Source organism: Hyla sarda, chromosome 3, assembly GCF_029499605.1.
Source record: "Hyla sarda isolate aHylSar1 chromosome 3, aHylSar1.hap1, whole genome shotgun sequence".
In the NCBI taxonomy this organism is placed as follows: domain Eukaryota; kingdom Metazoa; phylum Chordata; class Amphibia; order Anura; family Hylidae; genus Hyla; species Hyla sarda.
Window position 1 is genome coordinate 76431612 of NC_079191.1, and position 23647 is coordinate 76455258.

The window sequence follows — 23647 nt, forward strand, 5'->3', positions numbered from 1 at the left end:
TAGGCTGAAGAGTGGAGTGTAGGTTTCTTTGTGGGTTTTAATTCCCTACAATTCATTTTCCACAGTATTTACTAAGCTTTCCCTACATTTTGCTTTTTTTTACAACATGCTCTGATCTGTAGGTTTTTCCTCTACCACATTTTGGTGATCTATAGGTTTTTCCTCTACCACATTTTGGTGATCTGTAGGGTTTTCCTCTACCACATTTTGGTGATTTGTAGGGTTTTCCTCTACCACATTTTGGTGATCTGTAGGGTTGAAATCCACCACATTTTCTGTGGAAACCTTAGTAAATATGTTTTTTTTTTTGTGAAAATGTCGGGAACATGCCCCTTTTCAGTGACTACGCCTCCTTTCCCCGATGGTCACATCCCCTTTTCGGGTTTTCTTAGCAAAATGAAGAGTTAGGGTGGGTTCACACCACGATTTTCTATACAGTTTTTGGATACTTTTTTTTTTTTTTTAAACGTATGCAACTGTACAGAAAACCGTGCCCATAGACTTTCCATTCAAAGCCGTATGCACCATATTGCATACGGTTGTCTCCGTTTTTCACACCACACGGTTTTTAACTTTTTTTTTCTAGAGAGTAAACTGTGGCCTACCACGGTTTTTGGTCCAGGTAAAAAACTGTATTGACCAGTATACGTTTTTTTTTTTAACATGGGAGTCAATGGGAACCGTACAGAACTGTATGTGTGTACGGTTCCATCCAGTTTTTACCATACGGTTTTTGACTGCAGTTTTTTTTTCTTGGAATTTCAATCAAACAAGTGAAACTTTATTCATAATGGAGTGAAAATTTCAAAACATATGCAGTTTTTTTCTTAAAAAATGGATGCAACCGGACATCACTTTTCAAACCGTATACGGTTTTCACCCGTATACAGATAAAACTTTGTACACATGTTTTGATACAGTTTAGTCAGGTTTTGAGGAATCCGTTTTTTTTATCAAAAACCTGAAAAAAAATGTATTGCAAAAACGTGGTGTGAACCCACCCTTAGTTGGGGGTTTTTTCCATTCTGGCGCAAAATCTGGCACAGACAATTTTTGGAGCACAACCCAACAAAACAGGTCATGTGTGCAATAGTAAATGAGGGCCACTGTGTTAAAAAACAAAACCAGAAGAAAAAAAAAACAAAGTTAATATAGAAATTTTAAACGCCAAAGTGTATTTCTTTTGTTTGATTTGTTTTTTACCCTTTATTGGAATTTAAAGTTTTTTTTAAATTGCAGCATGCTTTGCATATGGCTTTTTTTTTTTCCAGGAAATTGCAACGGATTCTCCTATAAGCAATCTGTTTTTTTATTTTTTTATTTTTTTTTTAAAGCCACAATTTTTTTTTTCAATAGAAATCCTTGTATGTCAGAATCTGTCAATAGGTCCTCCGCGTCTCATTTCTTTAGTCTTCGCTCTTGCGAAATTCTAGACGTATTTCATATATGTGAACAAAATCTTACTTCACTATTTTGATGGTGGCTAGAGGACTGGGGATGCTGGGAAAATGGGGCAAAAAGCTCACACACATTCCTACTTCAGCTGGTCACTGGAGTCCATTTGTTCAAAAATGTGCACCAAGCAGTGAAAAAAAAATCGCAAAGCTTGCGCAAAATTCGATAATCATTTCGGTACAAGTCATTTCGGCACTCCACACACTTCTGCAGGTGAAAGCCACCTTTGGCTGTCCGGGCATGCTGGGAGTTGTAGTTTTGCAACAGCTGGAGATACACTGGTTAGGAAACGATGGCCTAATGAGTTTAACTGGGTTACCCCCTAGCATTAGAAGCCTAATTGAATAAGCAGCTGGAGTGATCAACCACCTGATCCTCAGCCAGAGGATTCATGGGAAATGTAGGCTGCATTACAGAACTGGCATTATTGTGCATTTGTAAACCAAAACGGAGCCTATCCCAAGCCTGCCACATCAGCAAAAAGAGGTATGCTAAAGGCATACACAAGAAGAACAAGAACAAAAAATAATAATAATAATAATAATGATGATGATAAATAAATATTATATATATATATATATATATATATATATATATATATATATATATATATTTTTTTTTTTAAATTAAGAATACTAATAAAAATAAATAATACCGGAAAGCTTCTTAAATAAACTGTTTTCTATTTTCACCATTATTGATTGTATTACCCACGAGCACCTACTACAAGTCTCATATTGAAGTATTTAATCTACTTTGTCTTGGTAATAACACGACTGACACAAATCCAACCGCAGCTGACAGCGTCTCTACACATTAGAATCAATACCCTGGGCCAGTGCTATCCGTCACAGATGCTGTGAACTTGACAAATAGCCGCCGAGAAAAGAATGTGGCCAAAAAAGCTAATTAGCCCGCAGCTGACAAAGCCTGAGAGCCCAAAATATCGGAGGTCAAAGTGTTGGAGAAAATACTACAAGTATGACCAGACAGCTGCAGAACCAACTCTGTCATGTGCTGCAGAGCGAGACTATAGCCACTCATCACTCTGGAGATGCCACTTGGTAGTCATGTATACAGCCGCAAAATGTCTCTGAGAAAATGCTAAAATAATCCTACCTAAAACACAGTACCCATTGTCCCGAAACCAGGCCTGCCATACACTGTAGAAGGGTAAGAAAGCCTCAGTGGGTTTGATATGTAGGTTGACAGAACTATGTACTATTCACAGTGTGTGGGGGAGGGAATGACGGCCCCTCTGGGCATGTTTCTGACCAAAAACTATCCAAGCCTACGACAAAAAAAAACATTACAACTGATATCTATATAGGAAAAAAGCAACAAAAACAACCAAACAACTAAGAGAGAAAAAATAAATAAAGCAACCAAGCTCTATAGAGAGGCGGAAAGGGCCAGGCACTAAGCACCTTCATCCATGGAATAGGTTTGGACCCCAGCTTCTAGAAACTCACCCTACAAATACAAAAATCTCAAGTTATTCTGAAGAACGGATTTAAACAACTTACCCCATTCAGAGGGTGGACATACAGCCTGTGTAGCGTGGTCAAATGCACAGGGGCATCTGTCATTCCAAAAAGGTGCCCACTGTTAAGGTGGTCAATTTTGAATAAATGCGGTATAACTAGGTAAAAAAAAAAAAGGAACCAAAAGGGCCTCTTCTCCTAAACCTGTCTCCTACTGCCACCAATATTTCACCGCTGTCTCACAGGATGGAGATCAATTGGCATACTCACTGTTCTTGTACATGGGCCCTACACTCTCTGTGTTCCTCACTGGGTCACAAATGGGCCTTTGAGGGCAGGCATATTAAACCTACAGAATATCCAAACAACCAGGACTATGAAGCCATCATAACCTCTTAGATAACTACCGTATTTTTCGCCGTATAAGACGCACTTTTTCTTCCCCAAAAATGGGGGGAAAAAGTTGGTAAGTCTTATTGGGCGAATACACCCCTATCGCAGCGGTCCCTGATGGCCGGGACCCGCGGCTAATACAGGACATCACCAATCGCAGTGATGCCCTGTATTAACCCTTCAGACCTGGCGATCAAAGCTGACCGTCGCGTCTGACGGAAAAGTGACACTAACCCGGCTGCTCAGTCGGGCTGTTCGGGACCGCCGCGGTGAAATCGCGGCGTCCCGAACAGCTTACAGGACACCGGGAGGGACCTTACCTGCCTCCTCAGTGTCTGCTCCGTGCCGGGATCCCCTGCATGGCCGGCGGTCTCCTTCGACGTCATCACGTCGTCGCGCACGGAGACGGAGAGCATGGATCCCGGGGAAGAAGACATCCGGAGCATCGGGGACACCACAGGGGCGCGTCGACAGTGATGGAGCGACATCCAGGGCAGCGGTGACGAGCGGTGACGGTCCAGAGCGGCGGGGACACATGAGTATTACCTCCTATCCAGTGGTCTTCAATCTGCGGACTTCCAGATGTTGCAAAACTACAGTTCCCAGCATGCCCGGACAGTCGTTGGCTGTCCGGGCATGCTGGGAGTTGTAGTTTTGCAACATCTGGAGGTCCGCAGGTTGAAGATCACTGTTGGGCTCAGAATCTTTATTTTTCTAGATTTTGCACCATTAAAATTGGGTGCGTCTTATATGCCGGTGCGTCCTATAGGACAAAAAATACTGTATTTTTATTTCTACCCTCAGGCCTGCTAGGAAAAGGGGAGCAAACCTACTGAGGTGAAAGCAGTCACATCATCTACTGTCTCACAGAAAACGTAGACAAGAAGGATGGAAAAATGGTCATTTATGAGTATCAAAATCAATGTCATCCAACATAGCTAGATAAGAAAAGTAATAAAGGTTTATAGCAGCGAGTGCATGAGCTGGAGATCCAGTAGTAGAATAAGTAGCAGTAGTAGTAGTGGTAGTAGCAACAGCAGTATCAGCAGTAGTATAAGTAGTAGTACGAAGAAAAGCAGCAGAGTAAGTAGTAGTAGAATAAATAGCAGTCGTATCAGCAATAGAACAAAATAGTAGCAGCAGCAATAGAATAAGTAGTACTAGCAGTACAAGAAGTAGTAGAAGCAGTAGTAGAATAAATAGTAGCAGTAGTAGTAGAATAAATAGTAGTAGTAGCAGTAGTAGAATAAATAGTAGTAGCAGTAGAATAAGTAGTACAAGCAGTAGTAGAATAAATAGTAGCAGTAGTAGTAGAATAAATAGTAGTAGAAGCAGTAGTAGAATAAATAGTAGCAGCAGTAGAATAAGTAGTACAAGAAGTAGTAGAAGCAGTAGTAGAATAAATAGTAGCAGTAGTAGTAGAATAAATAGTAGTAGTAGCAGCAGTAGTAGAATAAATAGTAGTAGTAGCAGTAGACTAAGTAGTAGAAGCAGTAGTAGAATAAATAGTAGTAGTAGCAGCAGTAGTAGAATAAATAGTAGTAGTAGTAGCAGCAGTAGTAGAATAAATAGTAGTAGTAGCAGCAGTAGTAGAATAAATAGTAGTAGTAGTAGCAGCAGTAGTAGAATAAATAGTAGTAGTAGCAGCAGTAGTAGAATAAATAGTAGTAGCAGCAGTAGACTAAGTAGTAGAAGCAGTAGTAGAATAAATAGTAGTAGTAGCAGCAGTAGACTAAGTAGTAGAAGCAGTAGTAAAATAAATAGTAGCAGTAGTAGAATAAGTAGTACTATCAGTACAAGAAGTAGAAGCAGTAGTAGAATAAATAGTAGCAGCAGTAGTAGAATAAATAGTAGTAGTAGCAGCAGTAGACTAAGTAGTAGAAGCAGTTGTAGAATAAATAGTAGCAGCAGTAGAATAAGTAGTACTAGCAGTATAAGAAGTAGTAGAATAAATAGTAGCAGCAGTAGTAGAATAAATAGTAGTAGTAGCAGCAGTAGACTAAGTAGTAGTAAGTAGTCGTCTGCCCGACTTAACTGACTGTACTAAATGCCAACTGGGCAACTTTATCCACAAGGAAAAACCACAGAGAATATAAGATACACCATAAATCCTGATATAAAAACATTAAAAAAACTAATGAGACAAAGAATAGCAGAAGCACTGCCCCCCCCACTGTACTGCACTGTGACATTATATATACATTAATAGGCATTCATGAAAAAGTTTTCAAAGTTTTATAAAAAAAAAATAAAAAATAAACTGTACAAATGGGGAAACAAAATGGATAAAGCATGTTCAGACAGCAATATAGAAAATAAAAGCAGATTTAAGGATTATTATCACATAATATAGACGTCAACTTACTGATGTCCTAATATACCTCGGAACCCAAACCAGAAAGCCAACAAAATCTACAGTAAAGGTTATTTCTGTTTGTGCTGCATTCCAATACACTCTATTGCTCGCTGTTATCATCCATTTAGCTGTATACGGACAGTTTGGAAGTTCATATTAGCCTAAGTCCGTCTTCTCCTTGGAATTTGCTGATCGGATCTTCAGGAGCGCAGACCTCAGTCGAGCACTTCTGACACTTCCTTCCAGCGAGCGTTGGGAGGGGGGGGGGGGAGGTCACATGACCTGGATCACCACCAATATAAACTTTTGGCAAGTCTCCGAAATCATCATTTAACCTACAAGTTTCCGTTAAGTTAGTTAGTTATACAGTATAAGGTAGTGTTTCCCTACCAGTGCGCCTCCAGCTGTTGCAAAACTACAACTCCCAGTATGCCCGGACAGCCGAAGGCTGTCCGGGCATATTGGGAGTTGTAGTTTTGCAACAACTGGAAGAACCCTGGTTGGGAAACAGTGGTATACAGATATATTCACATGGATTGGATGCAGATTTGTTGCAGATTTTTAAAATTACCTTCAACAGGGAAGTCAAAAATAAACATTTCCGTCCTGTGTGAACATACCCTATACATGTCTGTATACACTTCCATTATTTTTGTCCCTTCAATTAACGCGTCTCAATACTTTCCCCCCGGTACAGTAAACACACTCGAATTGCTTCGCACTAACCAGCTGTTAGGAGAGACCTACTACCTAGAGACGTAGCAGAGCCCGGATAGTCATCATCGCGTTCACAGCAGTTTTACATAGGGCTGCAGGTAACTATTCTATCACCGGCTGTTAAATACAAATCCACAAAATCAAACGAACAGCGCGCATTATATTCCATAAGAGCTCCGAGACAAAAGAGCTCAAAATAAAAACACAAAAAAAAAAATGAAATAAAATAAAAAGCAACGGAGATAAGCTTACCAGAGGGTACGGATGCACTGGGGACGGCGACCGTAAACACGTACGAGGCCAGCTACAAATGAAGGAAACAAACAGTGTTAGCATGGAGCTCGTGCGGAGGCATTTGTCACATCACATCGGATGACAAGGAGACGCTTCTACATAGATGAGTGCACTGAGCAGCTGAGTCCTGGCTGTGGAGGGGAGGCAGGTTTGATGCTGGTCTCCGGCGCGGCTCAGGGGAGGATTGTGCAGCCTCTCAACCACCAGGGGCGGATGACACTTCTCCTCATTTAATGCTTCCACAAACAGGACTAAGCACTTTGAAATCTTTTTTTAAACACAAAAACAGAGCAGCTGTAGCCGTGCGGAGGGCGGGCGGGCGGAGGAGGAAAAAAAAAAAAATGCAAAAAAGTGAGGGATGCAAAGAGGAGGGTGGAGGTGGCAGCGAGGATGGGGCGATCCGACAGAACACAGCTTCTCTGCAGAGACGGGCTGTACTGTACTCACAGCTGTATACAGGACATGCACATCCAGCTGGACGCCCTGTACACAGCTTAAGCACCAATATAAATAAGGACTGGAGGGTTCACCCAGGATACACAACACTGGAGGGTTCATGTGAACACGTAAGGGTGCGGCGCCTTATAACCCCAAAAAGCTCCAGAGAGGGAGGTAAAAGTAGTAAGAATTAGCACTAAACATATGACTATCCCAGATGTTTTCCCAAGAGGTCCACTGTATGCAGTAATCCTAAACAGAGTCTCTTTTTATATGGATAGTCACCCAGCTTTACCATCATTCCGAAATAATACGTCAAATAAAATTTTGTATTATAGCTAGCCAGATTTGCCGTTCGGGAGTCTGGAAAAGTTTGAGACAAAGATGTGTGAACTTTTCCAAAAATAGATGAGGTAAAAGGTGAAATTGATGTAGTATACCGCAATATGATAATGTGGTCATACACAGGACTGCAGGTAATCCTCAGGAGGTAACCTTTACCACCCATATTGTTCTGGACTTTTCTACTCACATACAACTTAATGGTGGTGGTCCTTTTTTTTTTTTTTTTGCCTTATATATAGCGATTCTACATTTGGCAGGGCAACGACGGACGCCTAACACTTGCAATGTTGTTGGTTGGCAGGAAGGGCAGCCTGGTGTGTGTGTGTGCGGGCCCAGGCAGAGCAGGGGCAGTGATGCCAAACTGAAAGGAGCACCATGGCCCTGACGTAAAGAAGAGATAGGAGGCAGTAGAAGGAAGAGAAGGCACAATCACATCTCTGACCGACAACACGTGCAGACTCAAGGACTTACTTGGAGAGCTGTGACAGGAGTAGGCCCGTCGAGGCCCCTGTGTAACAAGACAAAGAGCACAGAAGAGAAACTCCTGAGGTGCAGTGATTAGACAGAGAGGAAATTTGTCTATGGCCTCTATTCTGTCCATCCCGCACTAAACATGTAGATCCAGGAGCAGAGTAGGGTTGCCACCTTTCTTAAAAATAAAAAAAAATAAAAAAAAAATACTGGCCATGCTAATTTGCATAATTAATTATATATGTGTGACATCACAGGATACCACACATTTGGGGGAAATTTTGTCCTATTCTGACCCCTAACTTTTTTTTATTTCTCCTTATACGGACCTGTATGATGGCTCATGTTTGCCACCCCAATCTGTAGTTTTTAACAGGACCATTTTTGTTTTCATGTGACTTTTTGATCACATTTTTCTCGTTACTAACTACAACTCCCAGCATGCCCTGATACAGCCTGTGGCTCAGCAGCTGCTTCAAATGAAAACTACAACTCCCAGCATGTTGGACTATCAATTCGTATATAGTTTAGGTCAGTGTTTCCCAACCAGGGGTGCCTCCAACTGTTGCAAAACTACAACTCCCAGCATGGTCTGATACAGCCTGTGGCTCAGCAGCTGCTCCAAATGAAAACTACAACTCCCAGCATGTTGGACTATATAGTAGTATACAGTATAGGTCAGTGTTTCCCAACCAGGAGTGCTTCCAGCTGTTGCAAAACTACAACTCCCAGCATGCCCTGATACAGCCTGTGGCTCAGCAGCTGCTCCAAATGAAAACTAAAACTCCCAGCATCTTGTACTATATAGTAGTATACAGTATAGGTCAGTGTTTCCCAACCAGGGGTGCCTCCAGCTGTTGCAAAACTACAACTCCCAGCATGCCCGGACAGCCGTTGGCTGTCCGGGCATGCTGGGAGATGTAGTTTTGCAACAGCTGGAGGCGCTCTGGTTGGGAAACACTGATATAAAGTATATGGTGCAACATTCTGGGAGTTGGAGGATTGGTTGGATAAATACCGGCGACTACTTTGCTGGTATTTTTAATATAAAACTACCGGCAGGGTGGCCAATATACCAACTGTGCCAGTAAAATACCAGCCAGGTAGCAACCCTAGAGCAGAGGCTTCTGTCAAACTTCGGAGTCCCCGCTTGTGTACTGTGATGTATACACAGTAAGCAGGATAGCCAATTACATTTACCAGGCACGGTGCAAGGGCAATGTACTTTACATACTAAGGGGTGCAAAATGTGACATTTTGGGGGAGATTTATGAAAACCTGTCCAGTTGCCAATAGCAACCAATCAGATCGCTTCTTTCATTTTTAACAAGGCCTCTGCAAAACGAAAGCAGCAATCTGATTGGTTGCTATGGGCAACTGGGCAACTTTTCCTTTGCACAGGTTTTGATCAATCTCCCCCTTTGTGTCCCTAAAAATTGTGCACCCGGGGCCAAGCGCATGCATCTGGCTCTCTCTACGCTACTTCACTCGCCGAGATATTTCTCCTGTGAGACCCCTAGAGTGTGTTCGCTGGTGAGACACAGCTGTTTGGCTTTTTGTCTGTTCACACAGTAGTGTGCATAGAGTATATTGGGACGTGCACACTTTTAGTGATGTTGAGGTACACTCCGTTACCTACCATCCCAAATGACTGGTACATGAGTGATGTATAGGCAGGGCAGGCTGTGGTAGAGGGTAGTCCCCTAGAGACCCAAAGTGGCATTGAAGGGCAAGCTGCAAAGCCTTCAGTCCAACCATACCTGGTGAGAACACCTTGTGATCCCGGACCCCTGAACGTTCGGGGCCCCTTGTTAATATAAAATAATTTGTTTAAACGCCAACATCTGTGTTGTTCTTCGGAGCCCCTCTTACGAATAGTTAAATGACAAACTCAGCTCTGCAGCCTCTGCACTGGGACAAGTCAGAAATGACTGAAAGGAAATTTTAGGGAGGAATCTTCTGGCTGAAATAATAGCAAAGTGGAAATTTACTCCAGTGAAATCTCCGTACAGGATCCACCACAAGGGGGCGCCGAGAATGAACTGGAATTGTCCAACTAGGATCAAAAGGTACAGGAAAGTAGAGTATTCATAGAGATGAGTGACTAACGCAGTTTCCCAACCAGCTGCTGCAAAACTACAACTCCCAGCATGCCCGGACAGCCAAAAGGGAGTTGTAGTTGTGCAACAGCATACTGCAAAGTGTTTAAAAAAAAATTATATATATATATAAATATATATATATATATGTGTGTGTGTGTGTGTGTGTATGTGTGTATGTGTGTGTGTGTATGTGTATATATATATGTATATGTATGTGTATGTATATGTATATATGTATGTGTATATGTGTATATATATATATATATATATATATATATATATATACACACATACATACATACACTTTATTACCCACCTTTTCCCATTTTCCAAATAAAACCCTGTAAAAAATGAACGCATTTGGTATCACTGTGTGCATTCGTGTTCCTGCATAGTCAACGGTGTAAACGAAAAAAATTCCAAACACTAAATTGCTAATTTTTGTTTATACAAAATCCCAGAAAAAAAAAAAAAGTAATAAAAAAGGGATAAAAAAAGCCAGAATTACACAAAAGTGGTACCGTTAAAAACTACAGCTCATAAAACAGCTGTGTAGGTGGAAAATAAAGTTCTAGGTGTCAGAACGCAGCAATAAACAGTTTTTTTTTTTAACCATAAAACATATATTATCCAGGTTTGCCATCACTGGAATTGTACTGACCCATAGAATAAAATTGTAATGTGAACTTTACAGTAGAGTGTTCTCTGAAAACAACTATTGCGCCACAAAACTGCGCTATTCCATATTTTCTTAGAATTTTGCCCTACATAATTTTTGCTCTGGCTTCTTAATACGCTGTATGATAAAATAAAAGGGTACTAATTAGAGATGAGCGAATTTACAGTAAATTCGATTCGTCACAAACTTCTCGGCTCGGCAGTTGATGACTTATCCTACGTAAATTACTTCAGCTTTCAGGTGCTCCGGTGAGCTGGAAAAGGTGGATACAGTCCTAGGAGAATCTTTCCTAGGACTGTATCCACCTTTTCCAGCCCACCGGAGCACCTGAAAGCTGAACTAATTTATGCAGGAAAAGTCATCAACTGTCGAGCCGAGAAGTTCGTGACGAATCGAATTTACTGTAAGTTCACTCATCTCTAGTACTAATGGAAAGTACAGCTTGTTCTTCAAAAAGTAAGCCCTCATAGAACTTTGTCAGTGGAAATTAAAAAAAAGGTATGGGTCTTAGGGTATTGTTCAGATTGAGTAATTGATGAGGAATACCATATTTTTCATTATATAAGATGCACCTAATTTTATAGGATAAAAATCGAGAAAATAAAGATTCTGAACCAAATACAATGTAAAGTATAGGACAGTGATCTTCAACCTGCAGACCTTCAGATGTTGCAAAACTACAACTCCCAGCATGCCCAGACAGCCGTTGGCTGTCCGGGCATGCTGGGAGTTGTAGTTTTGCAACATCTGGAGGTCCGCAGGTTGAAGACCACTGGTATAGGAGGTAGTACTCAGGTGTCCCCGCCGCTCCAGACCCGTTGCCGTTCGTCACTGCTGCCCTGGATGTCACCCTCCATTGCTGTCGCCGCATCCCCGTGGTGTCCCTGTCGCTCCGGAACGTCTCTGCGGCCCGGTATCCTCGCTCTCTGTCGCCGCCATGACGTTGCTACGCACGCCGCTCCTATTGGATGATGGGACGGCGTGTGCGCGACGACGTGGTGACGACAAAGGAGAGCGCCGGCCATGCAGGGGATCCCGGCACAGAGCAGACACCAAGGAGGCAGGTAAGGTCCTGTGTCCTGTAAGCTGCTCGGGTTAGTGTTATTTTCGCCTCAGACGCGGCGGTCAGCTTTGATCGCCGCATCTGAAGGGTTAATACAGGGCATCACCGCGATTGGTGATGTCCTGTATTAGCCGCGGGTCCCGGCCGTTGATGGCCGTGTATTCGCCTTATAAGACGCACCAACTTTCCCCCCCCCAGTTTTGGGGAAGAAAAAGTGCGTCTTATACGGCGAAAAATATGGTAATTTCAGTCAGGAAATCTTGGCGTAGAATCTTCTGCTTGGCGTAGAATTTTGTGCAGAATTGATGTGGAAATGGTGAAGAATTTGATGGAGACTTTGTAGAGTAAATCAGGAGGAGGATCAGGAAAAGCTGTGGAGGAAGATTAGCCATTTTGGGGTTTGATCCAAACTTCTGTGTCGATGTCGCTCCAAAAATAATTTCATCAGGAAAAATAAAGTCCAATTAACTTCAACAGCCTTTTACCCGCAGATTCCGCCAGAATAATAAAAATGTTTAATCTTCTTGCGGCATAAGATTCTGTCTTGGAACAGAGTGTCACAAAGAGTATTTAAGGGGTACTCTGCCCCTAGACATCTTATACCCCCCACCCACCACGCCCAATCTTTGGCCTGCCACCTGACTGTGCTTGGCTTCCAGCAGCCATGGCGGTGATGCCCCCCTCCATTAATGTCTATGGGAGGGGGGCGTGAAGACTGTGGTCGTTTGTATTCCGGCTTATTAAAGCCTAGTTCACTTCGTGCAGCAGATTACTTGGGTGCCGGGCTGGAAATTACTGGACCCCCGCGATCAGACAGCTTATCCCCTGTCATTTGTATAGGGGATAAAACATGTCTAGGGGCGTAGTACCCTTTTAAAAAGTCAGTGGAACTTTCATTAACCCCTTAAGGACGGACCCCTTTTTTACCTTAATGACCAGGCTATTTTTGGCATGTGTCTCTTTAAATGGTAATAACTTTAAAACGCTTTTTCTGAGCGGAGCGATTCAGAGTTAGTTTTTTGGTGACATATTACACTTTATAAAAGTGGTGCATTTTTGTTGACAAGTGAAGCATTTTTTTTTGCAAAAAAAATGGAACATTTCTGGCTTTTTTATGGTGTTCACTGTGCGGTAAAAGTGAGGTTATATTTATTCTGTGGGTCGGTGCAATTATAGCGATACCCAATTTACATAGCTTTTTATGTTCTTTTTCCTTTTTCTGAGCAAAATGTTTTTCCCCCTTTTTGTGTTATGTTCCGACAGCCGTAACTTTATTTTTCTTCTGACACAATTTAGTTAGGGCTTATTTTTTGCGTGACAAGCTCTACATTTTATTGGTATAATTTTTGCGATACATTCTACCTTTTGATCTTTTTGATTTTACACTTCATACTTTTATCGAAGAACTTTATTTAATTTTTTTGCACTTTTTACAGGTTATACTATGTTGTAATACATTTGTAGTGCAGCACAGTATGACCTGATCAGCAGCACACAGTACAACCTCTGGCAGAATCTCACATGCTTCCATAGCAGGCAGACAGGAGGTCATCATCTGACCTCCTCCTGCCATAGCAACCAACGGGGACACGCAATTGTATCGCGGCGACGCCATTGGCTCCCCCTGTCAACACCATAGATGCTGTGATCAGAATTGATCCTGGCATTTATGTGGTTAATATGCTGCCAGTACCGGCGCGATTGGCATTGGCAGCCAAGTTCCGTCGGCGATCTCCTGAGCTGCCCGTGGCAGAGCAGGAGATTGCGATGACTTATGCATACTTCCCAGCGCGCGAACATGTTGGGTGCTGGGACGTGCGGGAAGGGGTTAAAAGGTGTACTCTGGTGGAAAACGTTATTTTTTTTTATCAACTGGTGCCAGAAAGTTAAACAGATTTGTAAATTAGCTGTTGTATACTACAGAGAATCTTCTTTTCTTTGTGCATTTTCTGTCTGACCACGGTGCTCTCTGCTGACACCTATGTCCATGTCAGGAACTGTCCAGAGCAGGATAAGTTTGCTATGGGGATTTGCTACTGCTCTGGACAGTTCCTGACATGGACAGAGGTGTCAGCAGAGAGCACTGTGGTCAGGAAGAAAATAATGAAAAAAAGAAAAGAACTTCCTGTGGAGCATACAGCAGCTGATTAGTACTAGAAGGATTAAGATTTTTAAATAGAATATACTGTAATTTGCAAACCTGTTCTTTTTGGCACCAGTTGATTAAAAAAAAAAAAAAAAATTAATTAAAATTTCCACCAGAGTACCCCTTTAAAAAGGTAACACTGCAGCACAATACTATACAGGAATTGTGAGTAAATTCCTTGTCAATTCCTCAGTGTGAATATACCCTGAGAAGGTGCGAAGGAAGAAAACTGAAGGGGGAGGAGAATGGTTATAAAGGGGCTTAGATTATAAAACAGATCTTATATTTACTAGGATTTTTGCAAGAAATACATTAAAATGAAAGGTGCACCCCACCACATGGGTGCTTTGTAATAAAGAAGCCTATAGAAAAGCTGTTTCCTTGTAGTCCAGTGGCAGGCCTGCAGGCCCATGTCAGGCACATCAGTCAGTATAAATAAAGCCATACTTAGATGCCCTCACAAGGCAAAGGGGTTAACCCCAGCTAACAATACTGAATGTGCCCGATAACAGATGTCCTGCCGAGGCCCCTTTTACTCTGCCCCACGATCCTGCTGTGTTTTCGTGTTCATACCTCGCTGCCTCTCCTATTAACAGAGGCCCTCGCCGCTTGATCAATGACCTTAACCACTTGGAAACCCCTTGTTAAATGTCTTTTCTTTCCACAATAGCCGGGGCCAAGTTCTCCTCCAAAATTCATCATCTATTTTTCCAAACAGGGCAGGAAGCAAGCAATTATGTGTGGACGTATGAACCAGACGAGCCCTGCAACTAATACCACACAAGCCCACCCTTTACCTACACACGCTGGGGGGAGCTGGAATATAGAAATTACAATGTGCCCTATCCAATGTACAGAGGATAGTAGGAAGGCTCAAGTAATTGTCTTAAAACATTTTTACAAAAAAAAATAATAATAATAATAATAATAATAATAATCAGTATTCTGTAAATAAAAAATACAAAAAATACAAAAAAAATTGCAATAAAAAAAAGCAGCAACGGACATATTTTATAACAATAAAAATAGTAACCAGTATTCTGTAAATTAAAAAAAAAAATACAAAAAAATTGCAATGAAAAAAAAAAAAGGGACACATTTTATAACAATAAAACAAACTGTACACCCACCTATAATGCAGCGGTCGTAGACCAACCAATCTGGAACAAAAACGCTACTAGCATGAGGCTGTAGATTAGTGGTTTTTAAACTGTAGCCCTCCAGATGTTGCAAAACTACAACTCCCAGCATGCCTGGACTGTCCAGGCATGCTGGGAGTTGTAGTTTTGCAATGTCTGAAGGTCTACAGATTGAAGACCACTGCAGCAGACCTTGAAGAGCACACTTCTAATACTCATGTACCACAAAGCACTAGGTCAGCATGCAGTTACTGTACAGAGGGCCCTTTATTTCCCTAAGACACATGGAAAAGTTGTGGAAAGACGAAGACCACTTCACTTAAAAGCGTATCTGTCATATCACAAAAAAAAAATAAAAAAAATTCTTCTATATGTTACCTTCTAGGTCAGGCAGAAGTTTTAGGTGTCTATGTGTCTAGCTTCTACATTTGGCTTACAAATGCCTATTTTCTGCTGCTCACTCATTCTGACATCCACTGCTCAGGAAGGGGTGTGTCTAAGGCAAGCACTGAGCCCGCCCTCAGTCACCATGCATTCACTTCCTCCCTGAGTCTGCTGTGTAATCCCCTCCTTTTCATGCTGCCAGACAGGAGTGAGCACAGAAGAGTGCTAGTCCCACCCTTACTCACTGGACTTTATCCCAGCCTGTGCTTCAGCTTGGACAAAGATGATGCCACAGCAGGACACGATTATGTTCTAAATAGTATGGGGACCCCTAGTGGTTATTTTTTTTTTTCTAAGCACATCTCCAAAAAGGCTGTGTAAGTATACAATAATAATTAAGTCTTCTTTCTCTGACCACATTTCCATGAAAATATGGGGTACATAGTTTCCTGACACTTTTTTCTATCTCGTGTCAAAAATTTTACATTTTGGCGGCAACTTAAAATCCCAAAAAAGTCTGGCATTTTTTTTTTTTATTGTATTCTTCAAAGAACTCATACAGCAGTGGTTTCCAAACTGTTTACCTTCTGATGTAGCAAAACTACAACTCCCAGCATGCCCAGACAGGTGTTGGTTGTCATAAAGGTTTATGGCTAAAGATTAAATCTCAAAAATGTTATTAGCAGTTCCTGCTCATGTGGCAGGAATGCTTGAAAATCTTTTAAGGCCGTCACACTTTGATTTATATTTAAGTACTGTTGCGGTACTGCTGTGTTTTACCATGATTTTCCGAAATTGTGCAAATTTACTGCGATTATACAGTAAAAAGCACAATTTTTACTGCTATTTTGGTCAAGTGCTGTAAAACCACAGAAAAAACATGCGCGGTACAACAACAGCATGGCAAGCAGCATAGTCAGTCAAACACAACTCAAGTTCATTGCACACGACCCCAGATGGTCTGTACCGACGTCACTTAAACATAAATATAGCTTTAAAATACTTATAGCAGCATACATTTCACAATGTCAAGTTCAAGAATACAATACATAACACTGGGTAATAAATAAATAAAGTTTTTTTTTTTACATTCTCACACCATTACAAAAAGGTATTTGTGTCAGAATGTAAAGAAATGTGCCAGTATTTTTTATTTAACACATGACATTTCATCTGCAGCAGAAATCCATTGCTTCACCTCCGATTTTGGCTGTTGAAATACCTTCCTGTTAATGTACCCCTAAGTCCAGACATGCTGGATTCATAGCACAGATCCCACACTGCAATTTTCAGTATGAATGAAAATTGATAATACAGTATGACACATACTGGGGGAAAAAAAATATGGCATAAAAATCAGCGAAGTTGAAGATTTGCGAATCCGCAGGATGTTCATTCTGTTGCACAAATGCTGCAGATTCTTCTGCCCCTTTAAAGGGGTACTCCACCCCAAGACATCTTATGCCCTATCCAAAGGATAGAGCATAAGATGTCTGATCGCGGGGGTCCCGCTGCAGGACCCCCGCGATCAGACATCTTATGCTCTATCCTTTGGATAGGGCAGAAAAATCTCCCTGCTGCAATTAGCGTTTGGTAAAGGGGTATTCCAGGAAAAAACATATATCTCAACTGGCTCCAGAAAGTTAAACAGATTTGTAAATTACTTCTATTAAAAAATCTTAATCCTTTCAGTACTTATGAGCTTCTGAAGTTAAGGTTGTTCTTTTCTGTCTAAATCCTCACTGATGACACCTGTCTCGGGAAACGCCCAGTTTAGAAGAGGTGTGCTATGGGGATTTGCTTCTAAACTGGGCACCTTGATCACACTGGTGTGGTGCCGTGCGGCGTCCGTTGCGCCGTGTCTGCAGGGAGGTGCGGCCCATAGACTGGTTTGAGTGGCATTGGGGCCGCTCTGCCGGTGGGTCATTCCCCCCTGTGGGCATTGGTGTCGCGGCGGTGATGGTCGCCGCTCGGTGCTGCGCCATTTTATGCTAGGGACGTTAGGGACCTACTCTGGATAGGTGGCCTTAACGTGGCGAGTGGGCTTGTACTTTTTGATCAAAAATGTATTCTAACAACCTGTTAGTTTTTGATATTATGCTGAGAAGCAATCAGATCATTATACAAGATTGTAGATGTGCACCATGTCTGTATTCTACCCGAATTCACACTGTGATTTGTAAATTACTTCTATTAAAAAATCTTAATCCTTTCAGTACTTATGAGCTTCTGAAGTTAAGGTTGTTCTTTTCTGTCTAAATCCTCTCTGATGACCAGTTTAGAAGAGGTTTGCTATGGGGATTTGCTTCTAAACTGGGCGTTTCCCGAGACAGGTGTCATCAGAGAGGATTTAGACAGAAAAGAACAACCTTAACTTCAGAAGCTCATAAATACTGAAAGGATTAAGATTTTTTAATAGAAGTAATTTACAAATCTGTTTAACTTTCTGGATCCAGTTGATATATATATATATATATATATATATATATATATATATCTAAAAAAAAGTTTTTTCCTGGAATACCCCTTTAAGAGCGTCGGGTGCAGTGCTGTAGGCTTGTGACGTCACAGCCACGCCCCTCTCGTGATGTCATGGACACGCCCCCTAAATGAAAGTCTATGGGAGGGGGTGTGACGGTCGTCATGCCCCCTTCCATAGACTTGCCTCAAGGGGGTGTGGCCGTGACGTCGCGAGCGGGGTGTGGCTGTGACGTCGCGAGCCTTCCATCCCACCAGTCATCCAGCATGGAGCGAAGTTCGCTCTGTGCACCGGATTTCTGGGGTGGTGCAGCCGAGATCAAACATCTTATCCCCCGTCCTTTGGATAGGGGATAAGATGTCTAGGGGCGGAGTACCCCTTTAATGAATAAAGGGGAATTCCCAGCATAATCCACATATAACACACAGATTATGCTGTGATCTCAGTGGATTCGGCAAGATTCTAAGTGGAATACTTCTGTGTGGTCCGGGCCTTGTGTTATCCCTAGAATGTGGTAGTAAAATGAGGTCATTGTTGTTACCTACCCCTCCTGAAAACCTAGAAATCAGTGTTTAGCACTTAGTAGTTCACAGGCCGGTGAGTCATTTCTGCTATGGACATTTGATACTTCCGTACGCCAATGACAAAGTGACCTTATAAGGATTCCCAAAACACCCCCAGCCTCACTACTAGTAGTATCTAACAGGGAGGGAGAGGTGGGGGGTCTACAAGTGCCGGCTACAATGTAACAGTTATGTGTAGAATGTTGTGAACAAGGAAATGATACGTTGTTGAATCCTTCCTGGATTGTAGCGAAGTTTAACAAAATAAAAACAAACATGGACCCAGCTTATAGTAAATTCTTCAGATATGTTAAAAGTTTTTCAATTATGACTATTTTTCTTTTTGCATTTTTTTTTGGCGTTACAGTCTGCACTCCCAGACGGTCCAGTAATGAGATGTACCAGTGCCTGTAAAACAATCCATAGCCGCGTCCAGGAATAGTGGTTTATAGGGCAGTGAGGTCATGTCTTATATACAGAATCACATTCCACATGGTCCTCGCACCCGTCTGCATGACAGAGCGAAGGGGGTGGGGGAGAGGAGGCAAAAGGGGGGCATTTGTGATTAGAAGAAGGATATGGGAAAAGTATATAGAAAAAGACTGGCTCACAGGGCCAATAGGATGACTTGGGTACAGGGAAAGGAAAATAAAGATAGACTATAGGAGTCATTATCTGTCTACAGATATAAATCTACCAGCCGGGTGGAGAAACAGTGAAAAGATTTATATAAAAAAAAATAAAAAATAAAAAACAGTGCATGCATGCCTGTTTTTGTATAAATTTGTATTTAAATAATCTTTCTCTGCAATGTGCTATTCCTAGATATGTATGACTAAGGCCATTCCCCCCCCCCCTCATTGTGAGCCTTATTTAAAGGGGTACTCCTGTGGAAAACTTCTGACCTCTGCTGTCCATTTTAGGAACTGTCCAGAGCAGCATATGTTTTCTATGGGGATTTTCTCCTGCTCTGGACAGTTTCTAAAATGGACAGCAGAGGTCAGCAGAGAGCACTGTGGTCGTGAAATCAGAGAGATCCAAAAAGAAAAACCATTTCCTCTGTAGTATACAGCCCCTAAAAAGTACTGGAAGGATTAAGATTTTTTTTTAAATAGAAATCATTTTCAAATCTGTTTAACTTTCTGGCACCAGTTGATCTAAAAAAAAATAAAAAATAAAGTTTTCCACGGGAGTACACTTTTAAAGGGGTATTCCGCCCCTAGACATCTTATCCCCTATCCAAAGGATAGGGGATAAGATGTCAGATCGCCGGGGTCCCGCTGCTGGGGACCCCGGGGATCGCTGCTGCAGCACCCCGCTATCATTACTGCACAGAGCGAGATCGCTCTGCACGTAATGACGGGCAATAAAGGGGCCGGAGCATCGTTACGTCACGGCTCCGCCCCTTGTGACGTCACGGACCGCCGCCGTCAATACAAGTCTATGGGAAGGGGGCGTGGCGGATGTCACGCCCCCTGCCATAGACTTGCATTAAGGGGACGGGCCGTGTTGTCATGAGGGGCGGAGCAGTGACGTCACACTGCTCAGGCCCCTGTATCGCCCATCATTACGCACAGAGCGAACTCGCTCTGTGCAGTAATGATGGCGGGGTGCCGCTGCAGCGATTCCCAGGGCTCCCCAGCAGCAGGACCATGGCAATCTAACATCTTATCCCCTATCCTTTGGATAGGGGATAAGATGCCAGGGGCGGAATACCCCTTTAAGGCTCAAAAATGGCTTAAATTTCTGTACTTAGAGCCATTTTTTTTTTTACTATTCTTGCGGCTGATTTAGTGTCTATATTTGTAGGCATTTTTGGAGGGACAACAGCAAAAGCTACAGCTCAAAAATGGCCGTTTACAACCCATAATACAAATTGCAATTGTTAAATTACTAGAGGTGTTAACAGCCAGTCACTTATATACTATTACATTCTAGAGCACTCACCAGTAAAAATTATAGTGCTCATTTTGTGGGATGTTTTTTGAGTCAAACAATGGCAGCTTTACTGTTTATAATAAAATTAAAATTAAATGTTATATAATATATATAAATCCAAAACAGTAAAATGGTCTTATACAGCCGAGAGTCACTATTCCCTGAGTGTCACAATTTTAGTCTGTGTAGGGGACAGAACAAGGGGAGTGGTAATACTCAGCTTTTGGGCCATGTTCACATGATGGAATTTCTGAGCAGAACCCAGCGGAATAATTCCGCTCGGAAAGTCTGTGCCAGCAGAATCCCAATGCTTTCAATGAGATTCTGCTGCACTGTGCGCATGGCGAAATTTCAGTGGCAGAAACATCTGCCTAGGAAGATCTGCCGTGTGCATGGTGAAGCTGATTTCCATTGTTAATTATTTTCAATGGAAACCGCTCAGAAATGCATTGCCATCTATGGAGCACATTTCCAAGTGGTCCCAGTGACGGCATGTACCAGCTGGCGCATGCTATTTACAGAATCTCCACCCATGTTTTCTGGGTGAGCATCCCTCAAAATTGTAAACATGTGAACATGGCCTGAGGGTGCATTTATTCTACAGATTCCACCATATGAATTTAAAGGGGTTCTCCACCATAAGGTGATTAATGTGCCTGGCAGACAGTAATGGACATGCTTAGGAAGGATCTGCACTTGTCTTGGGACTAAATGGTTATATCATGAGATTACCATAACACTGTGGCTAGCTTTTTGTGAACTTGTATTTCCTGTTTGACTGTTCTTTTTTTGACTACAAATCCCTCAATTCTATTTTCCTCCTTCCCACACATCAGCCACCCCACCCATTGAAACATAAATGAACTGCAGACCAGTGGTTTTCAATCAGGGTGCCTCCAGCTGTTGCATTAGTTGCAGAATTGTGAGAAAACAGTCACACACAGGTACAGACACTATATTATGAACTGCACTAACTTTACAGCCCCTGTAGCATAGTCCAATAAAAAAAATCCTGGAATACCCCTTTAACTTTGCTGTGAATGTGTTTTCTGTTCACCCTGCAGAAAATTCGGACTCAACAAAAATGTTAATTCTTTTGAAGGAATTCTGCGCAGACTGCATTGCTGTCAATGGTGACAGGTCCATACTGTCCTAGCACCAATAGCATCTGCTGCAGACAATCTCTGCAGTGTGAATGGGCCCTACACATTTTAAAAATGGCGCAATACAGACTTCAACAATTGTTATCGAATAGGGAATACAAGTATTTATGAAGCAGGCATATGGGGGGTAGAGACAACAGATCTTTCACAATTAAATGGGTCCTTTGGAATTCAGTAAATATACATAAAATAATCCATTTTAATATAAGCTATGAAAGTCCCCATTGCTGATCTTGGAAACAGGAGCTACGAGTGGCACGGTGGGATAGCGGTATTTGCTTACATAGTTAGAGCAGGTCTTGTATGTATTATTACAGATTATCAGAATTTTCCTTTCAGCGCTTTCTTATATTTTTAGCCCATAAGAAATGTGATCCAGTTTTTTTTTTTTTCATTGTGAAATCCACATTTTTCCACTGCAGAGTCTGCACATTACCAGACTGGTTACAGCCATTGAGGTCATTCCTGAGCTGTGTGCCCAGTGCCTGCTTAACCCTCTTCACTCTCAACTTTTCTAGACTATTTTAACTTTTGGAAAAACCAAAAGCAGCGATTTCTAGACCTGAAAACTGCAACTTAGGGAGAGGGCGTCTTCACACAGCTGTATTTTCGACTTTTCTCTGATGGGATTCACTCCCATTCTTGGCAAGAAATATATGGATGTAACTTGTAATAAAAAATCTGTGTGAAATAACCCTAACCACGCATCACACAGACATAATATATCAGCATCTAGGTGGAACCACTCCCATTGTCAATCGGCAGTGACAGCAGATGTCAATTTATCAGTACATAATCTTCCTCAAATAATAGAGGAAGAGCAAAATTATAAGAAAAGATGTTCTCAAAATTATTTACCCATAGGAAATACAGGCATTTACTAAAAAAAAACAAAAAAACAAAAACAAATTATATATATATATATATATATACATATGGGGTCAGTACTTTCCTCAGGGAGAGGACACCTCTTCAGGTGTAACGGAGATTCAGGTTAGGCCATTTAGCACTCCGCAGGCATTCTGGGTAGGGGAATATGCAAAGCAGCTCATTACACAACCTTTTCAGGTAGTGTTCCCTGGTATCAGCTTAGCTCCTGTTAAGGAATATAAAAAGCTGAACGGGATATATGCCAAGCCTGACTCGAGTAGTCTGGCTTGGCATATATCCCGTTCAGCTTTTTATATTCCTTAACAGGAGCTAAGCTGATACCAGGGAACACTACCTGAAAAGGTTGTGTAATGAGCTGCTTTGCATATTCCCCTATATATATATATATATATATATATATATATATATATATATATATACACACACACACATACATACACACACACACACACACACACGTGTCAGGGTAGCAGGCAGGTCTTCTTTAACCCTCAACAATCACTGATAGATACGTCTGGTGTGAGCAGGTGCTTATTCAACATCATACCTGATCACAGTCACAATGCCCAGTTTACCCAAGTGATCATGGCAGTAGCTCAGCTGTAATATACAGCTGGGATCCTGACGGAAGGCAGTCGACTCCAATCCCAGCTGTTTTATGCCTGGCCAGCCAGGTTATTCAGGGGTTAACCATGGTGCATGTATATTTCTGTTTTCTTAGCATTTTATGTTTATTAGAGTTATTCGTAAAATTAAGAATTTTCATGTTCGCCACAAGGGGTCTCGCTAATTGCTTAATTGAGGTCCACTAGTTGTTGTTAGCTTCAATCTGTCTCTAGTAACAGCACTAGGGATCGACCAATATCGTTTTTTTAAGGCCGATACCGATAATTGGTGAAGGTTAGGGCCGATAGCCGATAACCTATACCGATATTCCGGTATAAGTTATCGGCTATTTATCCCCTTGCGACACCGCTGAAGATCATTGATTTAAAGCAGGCGCTTTAAATCAATGCACTGCAGTGGCTTTTGCGGTGCCATAGACCGCCGCCGCCGCCACCCGCTTCTCTCCCAATGCCTGTCCGGGGGTCCTGAGACCTATCACCGCCACCGCTCCCCCCGCCGCGCCTAGGGGTGCCTCCAGCTG

General features: G+C 42.0%; 1 protein-coding gene across 6 annotated transcripts in view; it reads right to left on the minus strand.

Annotated features, from left to right (window-relative positions):
• The window catches only part of PPP2R3A (protein phosphatase 2 regulatory subunit B''alpha), a 204105-nt gene that overhangs the window by 89920 nt on the left and 90538 nt on the right, over nucleotides 1-23647 (minus strand). The window contains exon 2 of one of the 6 annotated variants that reach the window (XM_056564381.1): nucleotides 6658-6709. The exons of 3 other annotated variants lie outside the window; for them this stretch is intronic. The gene's annotated coding sequence lies outside the window, so the exon portion shown is untranslated. Of the gene's footprint in view, nucleotides 1-5697; nucleotides 5806-6657; nucleotides 6886-23647 lie in introns of those variants that run through there. 2 more of the 6 variants (XM_056564380.1, XM_056564383.1) reach the window with 2 other exon arrangements.